Source organism: Triturus cristatus, chromosome 3_1 (assembly GCF_964204655.1).
Source record: "Triturus cristatus chromosome 3_1, aTriCri1.1, whole genome shotgun sequence".
NCBI classification, from domain to species: domain Eukaryota; kingdom Metazoa; phylum Chordata; class Amphibia; order Caudata; family Salamandridae; genus Triturus; species Triturus cristatus.
Window position 1 is genome coordinate 1164081360 of NC_140583.1, and position 12683 is coordinate 1164094042.

Below are 12683 nucleotides of genomic sequence, written 5' to 3' on the forward strand. Positions count from 1 at the left end.
ACACGTGGAAAATCATTTATGGTAGTATGGCTTATTTACATTGTGGGCTAACGCAGCACCCACTTCACAATTTAAACTTAGTCACTTCATTCGTGTGGGTTCTGATTGGTCCATCTCTACACCATTATCTGTGTAATTGATGGAGCAGGGAGGAAAAATAAATAGTATGCCATTGTCTAGTTAGGACATCAGTTAAGTATAGCCGGGCAGGCACAGGGTGTCAACCCCGTTGGCAAACTAACCTCACTTGATTAATGGAACAGCAGTAGTCAACTTGTTAATAAGAGACCAATGCCTTTTCTTTTTTCCTAATCTTTTGAAAAGCGCTGTTCGACCTGCAAAGTGTACAAAAACTTGTATAAATCCCAAGTCATGCATAACAACTTGGCCATACTTGAAGGTACCGAGCAGTCATTGATGTATACTGCGGCCATGTTTTGGGAGGGACGGAAAGTGCACACAAGTTAATGCTGTAAATCTGCAGCCCTTGGCGACTACTTGCAACATAAGCGTATGTTTGTGGCATGCATTCCCGTAACACTGCAGGGCTCGTATCTTTGGCAACAAAGTCTCTTTTCACTATCACGATAATGAAGATTGAGGGCTAAAAAGTCTCCTTTTGCTTTTATGATAATAGACATGAGCGAGCATTCGCACCACCAAATCTACGAGCGTTTAGCAATAGATACTATATAACCTTTGCAGAGGTTCATCTCAAAAGTCTGTTTGTTCTGTCGCCCATGAAGCTGCTCAGTGGCGAATGGAGAGCGTCTAGTCAAACGAAACTTAAACGCCGTTTATTGTAATCAGACGACAACACCGCCTATCGGCTTGTGCGAAATTTGATTCAAATCGGCTGTCTTGTAGCCGGCAGGTGGCGGAGTAACACTAACTCGTCAAATGTCGGTAGGAACTCTTTCTTTAGTGACTAAGGTTGGCTTCTCCAAGCCCTGACTGAGGTCATAGTCTAGTGCGCTGTTAGGTTTGTCTTTAAAAACCTTCACTAGCCAGTCTCGTTCTGGAGTGGGACTTCCGACGTCCACCCAATCAGAGCGCTGATTTGCTGAGGATTCTGGATGCAGAAGCCAAAGCCATTCTAGGACCAATAGTCTCGAACACAGTCTGTGGTTTTGATGGTATACGGCTGTGACTTCGCAAGCTATGGCAGCGCCTTAATCGAAAAAAGATTGACTTCTCCAGGAGACCACCTATTTTTCATATACATCTACAGTGGGCCATCTTTTTATGTTTCTCATTATCTGAAAGCCACTCTCTTGTGTTTCTGGGTGGGTGCTTCGCCCTTCCTCATAGGAGAGCATTGGCCCAATATTTCATAGGAACTGGTATTATCAACTTGTGAATATCAATAGGAGACATGTCATTCCAAACAAGACCTCACATTTCCTCTTTTGACAAATTCAGAATTTATCTCCTCTCGTTAAGGCCATCACTTACTATATTGAAGCGTATTATCAAATGAGCCTCTCTTTGCATCAGAATTATGTCCAAGTTTCCTCCTTTAGGGTCAGGTTGGACCACTGTCAGTACTGACCATGTCATGAATGATGTAATATGTGACGTCATCAGCAGTGTATTGCGGGGGCGCGAGTTATACTTAGCTGAACTAACTATAACGGTGGAATTTCTATGGTTTTGTACGAGTGAAATGTCCAACTAACTAGAACATCCCTGAAACCTATGGTTTTTTCAGTGAATTTCTAAGATTTTTTAAATGCTAATTTCTAACTATAACGTACCTGAAACCTATGGTTTTTTCAGTGAATTTCAATGTTTTTTTTAAATGCTAATTTCTAACTATAACATCCCTGAAACCTATGTTTTTTTCAGTGAATTTCAAAGGTTTTTTGAATGCTAATTTCTAGCTATAACATAGCTGTCTCGTTTTCAGAGTGATGCAGAAAGGTGAGCGTCTCCTCCAAACACCGTTTAGCATTTCCGGTGTGTGGGATTTACTGGAGGTAACAGGAGGGGTAGTTAGCCCCCAAAGTCATCCTTGGGCGCCAACTACCCTTTTATTACCTCCAGTAAGTTACACACAGAAAGATTGCTCACTTGTTATGTCAGGCCCCACCCCCTCCCTGCACCACTGTGCAAACGCGCCCCCTGACACGTTGTAAATTGGCTGATTAAGTTGTCTTGTATCCTGAGGGCCCCTGGGGGCCAACTAGCCCACCAGGTACCTCCATATACCGCCACAGAGCTGCGTTGCAGAGAGGTGTTCTGAGACCATGCCCCTTTTTACACCACGCTGCAAACGCGGCTTTCGGCGCACTGCTGCTCAGAGGATCAAGTCCACTTGTGTCCTGAGGTCCTCATCGCCCCACCAGCAGTGTGCCAGAAGCCGCGTTTGCCCTTATTTAATGAAGTCCCGGGGAGGTGGTGCCAAAATTATTTTTAAAAAAATGCTTTTTGTGGCCCTGGGGGTCCTTGTGGGACCCTCTGAGCAGGCCTAGGGGGTCAGGGTGTTTCTACCCTGCCCCCTTTTCTTCTTTTTTTACCACCAGGTTGCACAGTTTCTTTCTCTCCACAAAAGGTGCATGAACCCACAGAAGAATGTCACTGGCAGTGAAATCTGTAGTCTGCAGGTTACCAACAGTTCTCTTCACTAGGTATATTCATCTACAGTATTATCTGACTAGAACTGGAAATGTATGTCCTTCTGCAATAGGTACATTAATACACTGAGGTATCCAGTTACCTACACTTGCACAAATATGTCTGAGGCAGATGACACTGAAGTACTTTGCTCAGGGCTTTAAGTGGGCCGGGTCTCACCGATGATGAGCACCGGCGGTTTTTTAGAGGGGGCCTCGAAACGGGTCTCTATCAGGCTCTGTTTTGTGCTCTGGCATAGGTGGTCCCCTTTTTCCGGACTCCAGTGACAGCAGACACTTCGATGTGCGCCTGCTCACACTGCTCACTTCTCACTAGTGGAGAAGTTATGGCATGACGTCATGCCAGGTGAGCGTTGTAAGGGAAGGGAAATCCTTCTCTTTTTGAAACTCAGGAGCTGCAACATTGTCGTGGTGTCAACCGGGCTTTAAGTGGAAGCTTTTTCAATAATATATACAAGCCATAGTTGATGCTTATTTATCTTATGCGACGAACAACCATTGACACAGCCAAAAGTCCTGACTTGTTGTAGGGTTTATGGTACTTGTTGCATCATATAATGGATGCAATGACAGAAACAGCAAAACACAGGTTGGGCGGCACACTATGCTAAGCACAGAATTTTAGCTTACGTGTTTTTAAGCTATGCTCTTAATTACATTGGCCACGCCCCATTGAGAGACCCCCAGTTTTTTCATCCCACTTAAAGCCCTGACTTTGCTTGAAATTAACCTGTTGGCCTCAAGACGTGGCCACTTGGATTATGTTGCAATGAAAGGCACACTACGTCTGCAGAGTTGACTAACATGCGCGACAACCTCTGCCAGTTTAACCCTTGAATACAGCAATCTTAGCGTGTCCATTTACCCTTTGCAACGGTTATGCCACAGTGCTGACCCAAGATATGGGAAACTTTTATCAGTAACTTTTGATATTTTTGAACTAGAAATTGTTTTTGTTAAAATCTGCAAATTAGGCAGCAAATGGTAGATTATGTCACAAGATCAGCAAATCCATAATTAAGCTGAAACCACCACAGACATTCATAATTCAAGGATCTTCATAATTCTAATGACCCTCTCTGTAGGCAATAGAGTTCTATGCGGAAGGTGACTTGATCCACTGAGCTATCTTGCTGGGATTGAAGCCGGTACTCTTCGGGTGACATAGACCAGCACCTCAGCACCAGGTGCGTCAATCCATCCTGCTATCTACCTGAGGGTGAACTTGTGACCCGCAGCTTGCACACACAGCTCCGCAGCAGGCGCATTGACACAGTGAGTTACCTCGCCAGCCTGCAGGCTCAGCGCTACTAGGGTCACCTGAGAAGCAGCGCAAAGCGCGCCTCTCCCAGGATATCCCTTTGCACCTCATCCCACTAATTACGGACAAGTGCAGGGTCTGCGCGTTTGTTCTCAGGTGCTCGGTACAGGCGCGTCCTCGCGCCCCGGCTTCCCGCTCAATCTTTAATGGGCGAACGGGCGCGCGGGCTCGGGGTTTCCCGGGACGTGATCTATTGACATCCCACGAGTGGCGATTACAGATCACGACAATATTTCCAATTACCAGGAGGCAGCGCAGCACAGATGATTGGGTTACAAATAATTCAGAGGTGTAAGATCCTTCAGCACCCCGGTTAAGATTCCCCTGGGATATCCGAGACAGGCTTCACGGACAGCTCGGCGGGTCAAGGCTGCTGCTGCGGAGTCCCAGGTAATTCGTGAGCCACCGCTTCCAGAATGGAATAAAACACAGACTTGCGTAGTCCGTCGGTCACAGCTGCAGGATCCGAATCAATCAGCCCGGCGGGTTAACTCACCTGCTACGGCGACCTATATGTAATGCACACAGGTTCCAATCTGCACAAAATAGGACGTTGTTGTAACAACCTTGCTGCAGCAGGGAGAGGTGAGGCGCAGCGGCCAGGGCTCACGGTTCGATGATTCCCAGCAGCAGCTCAGCCCAGCACCACGTGAGTCTGTAGGCAATAGCTCGCTTAATCTTCCCGATGGCCCCCAGCGCCTTGAGACCCCTTCGCGCTTTACAAATATATTATTTATTTATTACCGGCAATGTGTGTAACTGACAATCTCTACAAAACCAGTGCGTTAATGTTCCTTCTACATCGATGTCTCAATACTGCAGGCCACAGGTTAATATCCCTGCCAGGCAATCAAATGACTGTTTAAAGTCACTACTTTAGTTGGTGCACCTCTCTGCTGCAGGGATATGCTTCCCATCAACCGGTTTAAATCTAACCAGATAACTCAGCAGATCATTGCACCTGTTGTAGAGTTCCATATACAGTAACAGGAAGGCCATCGACTTACACTTCAGTGAGATAGCTCGGTTGGCTAATGTCCCTGCAGCGGAGGCCACGCGTGTGTGTAAGAGATGGAGACTACTCGATCACTTAGTTCCAACCATGGTCTTATTAAAATACTGAAATAATTTTGCTGCTGCCTGGCTCTGAATGCAACCCAGGCTCCATGAGTCTCAATAAAAAAGAAATTGCGCGGTGGATCAAAATGTTGCTTCAGGGATTTGCCTCCATGTTGCAGGTTCCAGTCCAAGGAAGATAGCCCAGTGGGAAATTAGGCTGTTGCTGAGATGTCCGTAAAACTGCAGGACATGTGCTTGAAGCAGGGTTAGGTTGCAAAGTGTGTTGAGCGCTTACTGAGGAGTGTGTGTGACTCGTGAGTCACGGGTTCGCATCCCAGCAGGCCTTTTATCCTGCAGAGAACAGTGGAAGTAGTGGTGTTTCTCTTCCCCTCTGTGCTCATCCGGGCACTCCAAACTGTGCTGAGGACTTCCCTCTGGTACACGTGTGAAGGACTCAAAACACATGTACGGAGGCCTTCACAGCCCAACTCTCACTGAGTCCACCAGATCTTCCTGCTGTTGGTAAACTAGCTCCGTGGGATAAAGCGCCTGCTCCTGGGATTTGTGTAACATTCCGAAGTTCTCAGGCTTGTTCACGGAGGAGTTTATCAAACACTTACCCTTTCAAACTGTTTCAAATTATTGCCGTTAAGTTGGGTATCAATAACACCTGTTACTTATAGCTCCTGAAAACACACACAACGACAGTAAGCACTACACAAGCACCGTATTTGTATTCAGCGGGCCAAAAATGCATCAGTGTTTGCTTTGGAATGCTGTAAGTAAGATATTTTTTATCAGCACGTGTACACGGTGTTTTTAACTTTACATATCCGTGTATTCGGTGGAAAAAAAATCATAGTAGTTAGAAGATTATCCGACTAAAACAGCGCGGCTGATAAAGCTATGATTTCGTCTTAGAAACAAGCTGGTGCCTGACAGTCTTGGATTTACTGCTCCCCACTTTCTTTGCATGTTTAAACGCAGGACGTTTTTTACGTCTTTTGCAGATGAATCGAACTTGTGTTTGGCACTAGTGAAATTCTGCGGTCCAGTACGAGGTGCCCCGTCCCTCTGAATGCACCGCTTCACTCGCACTTTCCTGCCCATCAGCACTGAACTGTCCACCATTAGGGCCAGTTGACCGCCATCTGCCGCCTCGAAACTGACATAGCCAAAGTCCTTGCCCACTCCAGTCTCCCTGTCGCAAACGATCCGCACAGCCCCTACCTCCCCGCACTCAGCAAAATGGTCACGCAGACCCTGGTCCTCCAGATCGGGTAGGATGCCCACAAAGGCTGAGCGTCAGTTGTCATGACTGTGGCTACCAGAGGCTCGGATGTTGAAGCCACCCTCCACCTGGGCCCCATTGCGGGCTAGGGCCAAACCGGCTGCTGCCTCCTCCTTGAAAACAGCATAGGCGTGGATGCTCTTACGCTTGGGGTGCACCTGGCGCTGAATGGCAGCTACTTTGCGGTTGAGGGAGGGCTCTGCACGGGCCACTGAGCGGAAGCGGACAGACTTAATGGTCCCAAAACCTTTAAAGAGAGCTCGCAGTGCCTGCTTAGTAAAGGATGCTTGATTCCGGTCCAGGGAAGACATGGCTTGGCAGTTCGGGCTGGACTGTTCCCATGAGGCACAGGGTCAAGACTGATTTGCATATGGCCATGTCTAAACTGGGGTGGTGTAGTGGGCAAAAGAACGATGGATTTAACCCAGATCTCTTGACTGGGGGAGAATGTATGCATTGTCAGCATTCCCTCCATCATTTGTTTGTTGTAACGCTTTTCGCCCTAAGTGGGATGGGTATTCCCAGACGTGGGACCCGTGCTCACTACGCCACTGGAGTCAAGCTATCCTGGCTGATGACGGCTGATAGCCAGAAACCGGTCCTAGGATGCTTGATTCCGGTCCAGGGAAGACATGGCTTGGCAGTTCGGGCTGGACTGTTCCCATGAGGCACAGGGTCAAGACTGATTTGCATATGGCCATGTCTAAACTGGGGTGGTGTAGTGGGCAAAAGAACGATGGATTTAACCCAGATCTCTTGACTGGGGGAGAATGTATGCATTGTCAGCATTCCGTCCATTATTTGTTTGTTGTAACGCTTTTCGCCCTAAGTGGGATGGGTATTCCCAGACGTGGGACCCGTGCTCACTACGCCACTGGAGTCAAGCTATCCTGGCTGATGACGGCTGATAGCCAGAAACCGGTCCTAGGATGCTTGATTCCGGTCCAGGGAAGACATGGCTTGGCAGTTCGGGCTGGACTGTTCCCATGAGGCACAGGGTCAAGACTGATTTGCATATGGCCATGTCTAAACTGGGGTGGTGTAGTGGGCAAAAGAACGATGGATTTAATCCAGATCTCTTGACTGGGGGAGAATGTATGCATTGTCAGTATTCCGTCCATCATTTGTTTGTTGTAACGCTTTTCGCCCTAAGTGGGATGGGTATTCCCAGACGTGGGACCCGTGCTCACTACGCCACTGGAGTCAAGCTATCCTGGCTGATGACGGCTGATAGCCAGAAACCGGTCCTAGGATGCTTGATTCCGGTCCAGGGAAGACATGGCTTGGCAGTTCGGGCTGGACTGTTCCCATGAGGCACAGGGTCAAGACTGATTTGCATATGGCCATGTCTAAACTGGGGTGGTGTAGTGGGCAAAAGAACGATGGATTTAACCCAGATCTCTTGACTGGGGGAGAATGTATGCATTGTCAGCATTCCGTCCATCATTTGTTTGTTGTAACGCTTTTCGCCCTAAGTGGGATGGGTATTCCCAGACGTGGGACCCGTGCTCACTACGCCACTGGAGTCAAGCTATCCTGGCTGATGACGGCTGATAGCCAGAAACCGGTCCTAGGATGCTTGATTCCGGTCCAGGGAAGACATGGCTTGGCAGTTCGGGCTGGACTGTTCCCATGAGGCACAGGGTCAAGACTGATTTGCATATGGCCATGTCTAAACTGGGGTGGTGTAGTGGGCAAAAGAACAATGGATTTAACCCAGATCTCTTGACTGGGGGAGAATGTATGCATTGTCAGCATTCCGTCCATCATTTGTTTGTTGTAACGCTTTTCGCCCTAAGTGGGATGGGTATTCCCAGACGTGGGACCCGTGCTCACTACGCCACTGGAGTCAAGCTATCCTGGCTGATGACGGCTGATAGCCAGAAACCGGTCCTAGGATGCTTGATTCCGGTCCAGGGAAGACATGGCTTGGCAGTTCGGGCTGGACTGTTCCCATGAGGCACAGGGTCAAGACTGATTTGCATATGGCCATGTCTAAACTGGGGTGGTGTAGTGGGCAAAAGAACGATGGATTTAACCCAGATCTCTTGACTGGGGGAGAATGTATGCATTGTCAGCATTCCGTCCATCATTTGTTTGTTGTAGTAAAGGAGACCGGCAGATTGCCCACAAAGACCGTGCACTTGTCTTTGGTCCTCTCCTCTGCCTTGTTCCTGGTGCGCTGTGGCCTCGTGGGACCCTTAACCTCGTCTTCTGGCTCTCCGGCCCCTTGCAACCGCCGCTCTTTACGCTTTTGGTGGATTTACTGTTCCCGCTGCTCCTCCTGCAGATCAGCCTCTTCCTAGGGACCCTCTCTGGCAGACACCAGCAGCTCCGAGGCAGGAAGGACTTTAGGCTTTTTAGGCGACGGAATCTGGACGTCCCCTCCTGGCCTACTCTGTGGGGTGGTAGCAGATTTCGGCTCCCTTCTTGGAGCCGGCGGCGCCGGCACGTAGATGGGAGTAAAGAGGTTTGCAACACTAGAGCTAAAGAGCGATGCTAACTGGCCGGGCTGTTTACATCTGCCGCTCCTCGCAGGCTGCCGGCTACCTACCCAACAGCATACCCTATCCTGACAGGGCCGCAGCCTCTTCCTCAAACGGTTTGAACTTTCTTGATTTTTTTGGGTCTCGCCTGACCCAGCGCATGCGCTGGTCTGGCGAGACTTTTTGTGAGGGCAAAAAAACAAGCATTGGCATAGCCAATAGGTCTCGCCTTTGGGACCTTATAAGCAGGGCACAAGTCCTAAAAAAAGAAGTGGGGGGACGCTGTCACCGGAAGTGACGTCACAACAGGAATCTCATGAAAAGAAGTGGGGGGACGCGGTCACCGGAAGTGACGTCACAACAGGAATCTCATGAAAAGAAGTGGGGGGACGCTGTCACCGGAAGTGACGTCACAACAGGAATCTCGTGAGTATTCATATGCCTTTAGATGACGGGGCATTTCACAGCACTGCTACCCCTGGTCTGTTCCTCGATGTCCTTTGCAACCCCTCCTCCCCCCCACTCCCCCGAGGGGGTGCCCCAGTTGCACAACGAAGTGCTCAAAAGTGCACAAGATACAGAAGGACACACATTCCAAGCGTTAACCGCCAACGCCTGCTCGCTCCGCCTCCCAATCACTCCAGCCTGCACACACCACCGGTGCCTCTTAAAGTCTCCAATTACAAATATTAGCATATCTTTGGTAATTTACGGGAAACTTCCCTCCCACCCGGGCTCTCTGCTCACACAATGCTGTCCAGCTTTTGGGCAGGGGGGACGGCGTCCACCCGGAAAAACCTGGTAAAATAAGTGGGGGGACGCCATCCACCCGCCTGGTACCCCGACTCGAGCCCTGCTTATAAGTGTTTAGCCATGCAACAGTTGCATAACTAAATACTTATAAGGTCCCAAAAGCGGGACCTATTGGCTATGCCAAGCGGCCGCGAAAGTGAAAGTGATCGCGGTCGCGAGCACAATCAAACATCAAAGCGGCCGTGCGGCCGCGAAAGTGAAAGTATTCGTGGTAAAGCGCGTCGCCCGCGCTCATGCACTGTAGCTACAGGCTGGCCTGGTAGCACTTTTTGGAGCCCTCTCAATAAGTCTCGCCAGACCAGCGCATGCACTGGGTCAGGCGAGACCTAAAAATGCTACCATGCCCGGCCTAGAGCTACAGTGCATGTGCGCGAGCGCGCGCCGCGCTTTACCGCGATTACTTTCACTTTCGCGGCCGCACGGCCGCTTTGATGTTTTATCATGATCGCGTTCACTTTCGCGGCCGCACGGCTGCTTTGCATAGACAATAGATCTCGCTTTTAGGACCTTATAAGTATTTAGTTATGCAACTGTTGCATAGCTAAACACTTACAAGGTCCCAAAGGCGAGACCTATTGGCTATGCCAATGCTTGTTCTTTCTACATTCTCTATCCTTATATTTCTTCAGTCCTTACCTTTCTCCAACTTCTTTTGTTTTCCCATTTGTATCATTTTCTCATTCATGATTTGTTTTTGTTTGCCAGTCTCTTTCCTCATTTCCCTTACTTTCAGTAGCTCACACACATCTTCAAACCCTAACTTTCTTTAACTTATTTTTGCATTTCCAACATTTTATCACTCTTTCTTTGTCTCTTTCCTACCTTCCCTTTCTGAATATCTCGCCTAGTTCTCTTCTTCGCTCGTCTGTCTTTTTATCTATTTCCATCTGACTCACTTCAGGCCTTGTTCGTTTACTGTCTTGTCCCATCCACTCAAATTTCCTCTATCTCTTAGAGTATGTTTTATCTCACTATCTCTTCCCAATTACTCTGTGCGCCCCATCACTCCATAAGTTATGTTGTTTTGGCTCCTCCATTAACTTTGAGCTGTAATTGGAGTTTGAACTTGGACTGGCACACACAAGACTAATGGGTGCCTGGAAGGGCGAATGGGACTGATTCTGTCTCAGCCCCTCCGGCCTTACAGAGTCGTCGGATTGTCATCAAGGCCAGTGAACCTCTGGTACATCTCAGCCAGTTCTACGGGTACCATTTGTAGAGTACAGTTCAATGAAACCCAATAATGCGGGGTGTGTTGAGAACGGCGATCCACCGCGCCCAAGCACCCTAGTCATTCCAGCTCCTTGGATCTCGTCCCTTTCTGTTAGATCTCCTCGCCTCCTCATCTGCTCTGGGTACCGCCTCGCAGATCCATCCCGGCCCAGCTGGAGCGAATCAGCGAGCATAGGCTGCCAAGAGCTCGCTCTGATGTGGCGGATCGCTCCCTTCCCCCTCTCCTACAGCAAGGCCGGTCCACATCATGCCTGCTACAGTGTGCTTAATGTGTTTGTGATTAAAAGAACATGCTGGGGCAGGGAGAGCCAGTGTGTGTGGAGCTCACCAGTGGAAGGCAGCGGCCCACGGGCAGGGACGGCGGCACATCCAAACTGAGGGTTCCAGTGGTCGGCTCTACGGACACCCAAGTCCCCCTCTTAATGAGGGCTCTTCTTGCCCGTGTCTCCAGGGGTCAGCAACCATACATTCTCAGGTTTTGTCTTCTCGGATTGCCCCGCCAACCCCCTTCCTATGTTCATGCGCCTGTCTTAGCTGTAACGGGGAAATTATATGATGTGACCAGAATCACAGGCTGTAGACCCGGCGCCGAGACTCAAGCCTGGCTCCACAGTTCTCAATAGCTCTATCGTAATGCCTCATCTTCTCCAGTTTCGTTTCCGATATTGGTGATAATTCTAGCTTTCAGGAGCAGTGCAGTTGTGCTACCGTGTGCTTTGCCTGTGACCTGCCCTACGGCCACAAATATAAAAACAGAAAGTGCAACACCGGGTCAAGGTACTGCCCGACAACCATCTTTAACACTCATATAAGCATTAGAACATTTAGAAGCATGATTTGTAGCTCGAGAAGCATGTGTTGCTCACCAAACCGCTTAGCACTCTGTGACTTGCAGTTTAGTATGAAAACAATAACGTGAATGCGAAGACAGGTCTCGCCTTTGGGACTTTATAAGTGTTTAGCCATGCAACAGTTAATGTTGTTGCACCAAGGATATTGTGCTGGATAACTAAACACTTATAAGGTCCCTAAGGCGAGACCTATTGGCTATGCCAATACTTATTTTACACGCTGTGGCCGGGCCTCGCCGATCTCTCTCGCTGCCCCCTTCTTCACCATGCCAGCTCTTAGGAGCTCCCCACGCTGAGTTTCACACGGGACACAAGCAGAAGTGTAGATGGTATTAATTTAACAACAACAGAAAGATTCAGGGGTTTGAGTCTGTGAGCTTCAAAATCTAAAAGTTATTTTTTTAATTTTTGGCGCATCCAGCGCGAATTCTGGCGTTTAAAAAAAAAAAAAAAAGAAATGCTCTTTTGGGCCCTGGGGATCCTTGTGGGACACCCTGAGCAGGCCTAGGGGGCCAGGGTGCTTCTACCCTGCCCCCTATTCTTCATTTTTCACTTTGTTTCACTGTTTTATTGTGACTCGGTTCTACCAAGTCACAAGATGGCTTCCAACACTTCCTGGTTTGGAGTGTTGGCGGCCAATCAAAGTGAAGCTCGTGCCCATCGCTGCCCCAGATATCGAAACTTTTTCTTTTTCTTATTTCTCAGGAACTACTGAACGGATTTACACCATTTAAAAAAAGGACTCTTTCCGAACCAAGGGCTACCTTTTTGCCAAATATGGCGTAATTCTGTTCAGCAGTAGCTTTGTCTAAACTTTCCTACGGAAAATAACATGGGGAAAGCGCGTTTTGGGACCCCCTTTTTTCTCGGCCCCCGCTTGGCGAATCCCCCCGAAACTTTCAAGACAGGAGCTGACCGGACCTGATCACTAGTTTTGAAAATTTCGAAAAGATTCGTCAACCGGCGCCAAAGTTATTGGGAAAACAAAAAACG

The 12683-nt window shown here is 48.7% G+C and overlaps 1 protein-coding gene and 1 pseudogene across 9 annotated transcripts in view; one reads left to right on the forward strand and one right to left on the reverse strand.

Annotated features, from left to right (window-relative positions):
* Positions 1-12683, forward strand: part of SLC37A2 (solute carrier family 37 member 2) — an 892550-nt gene that overhangs the window by 518407 nt on the left and 361460 nt on the right. The gene's annotated exons all lie outside the window — the stretch shown is intronic.
* Positions 5890-10324, reverse strand: LOC146861717 (RNA-binding protein 34-like; annotated as a pseudogene).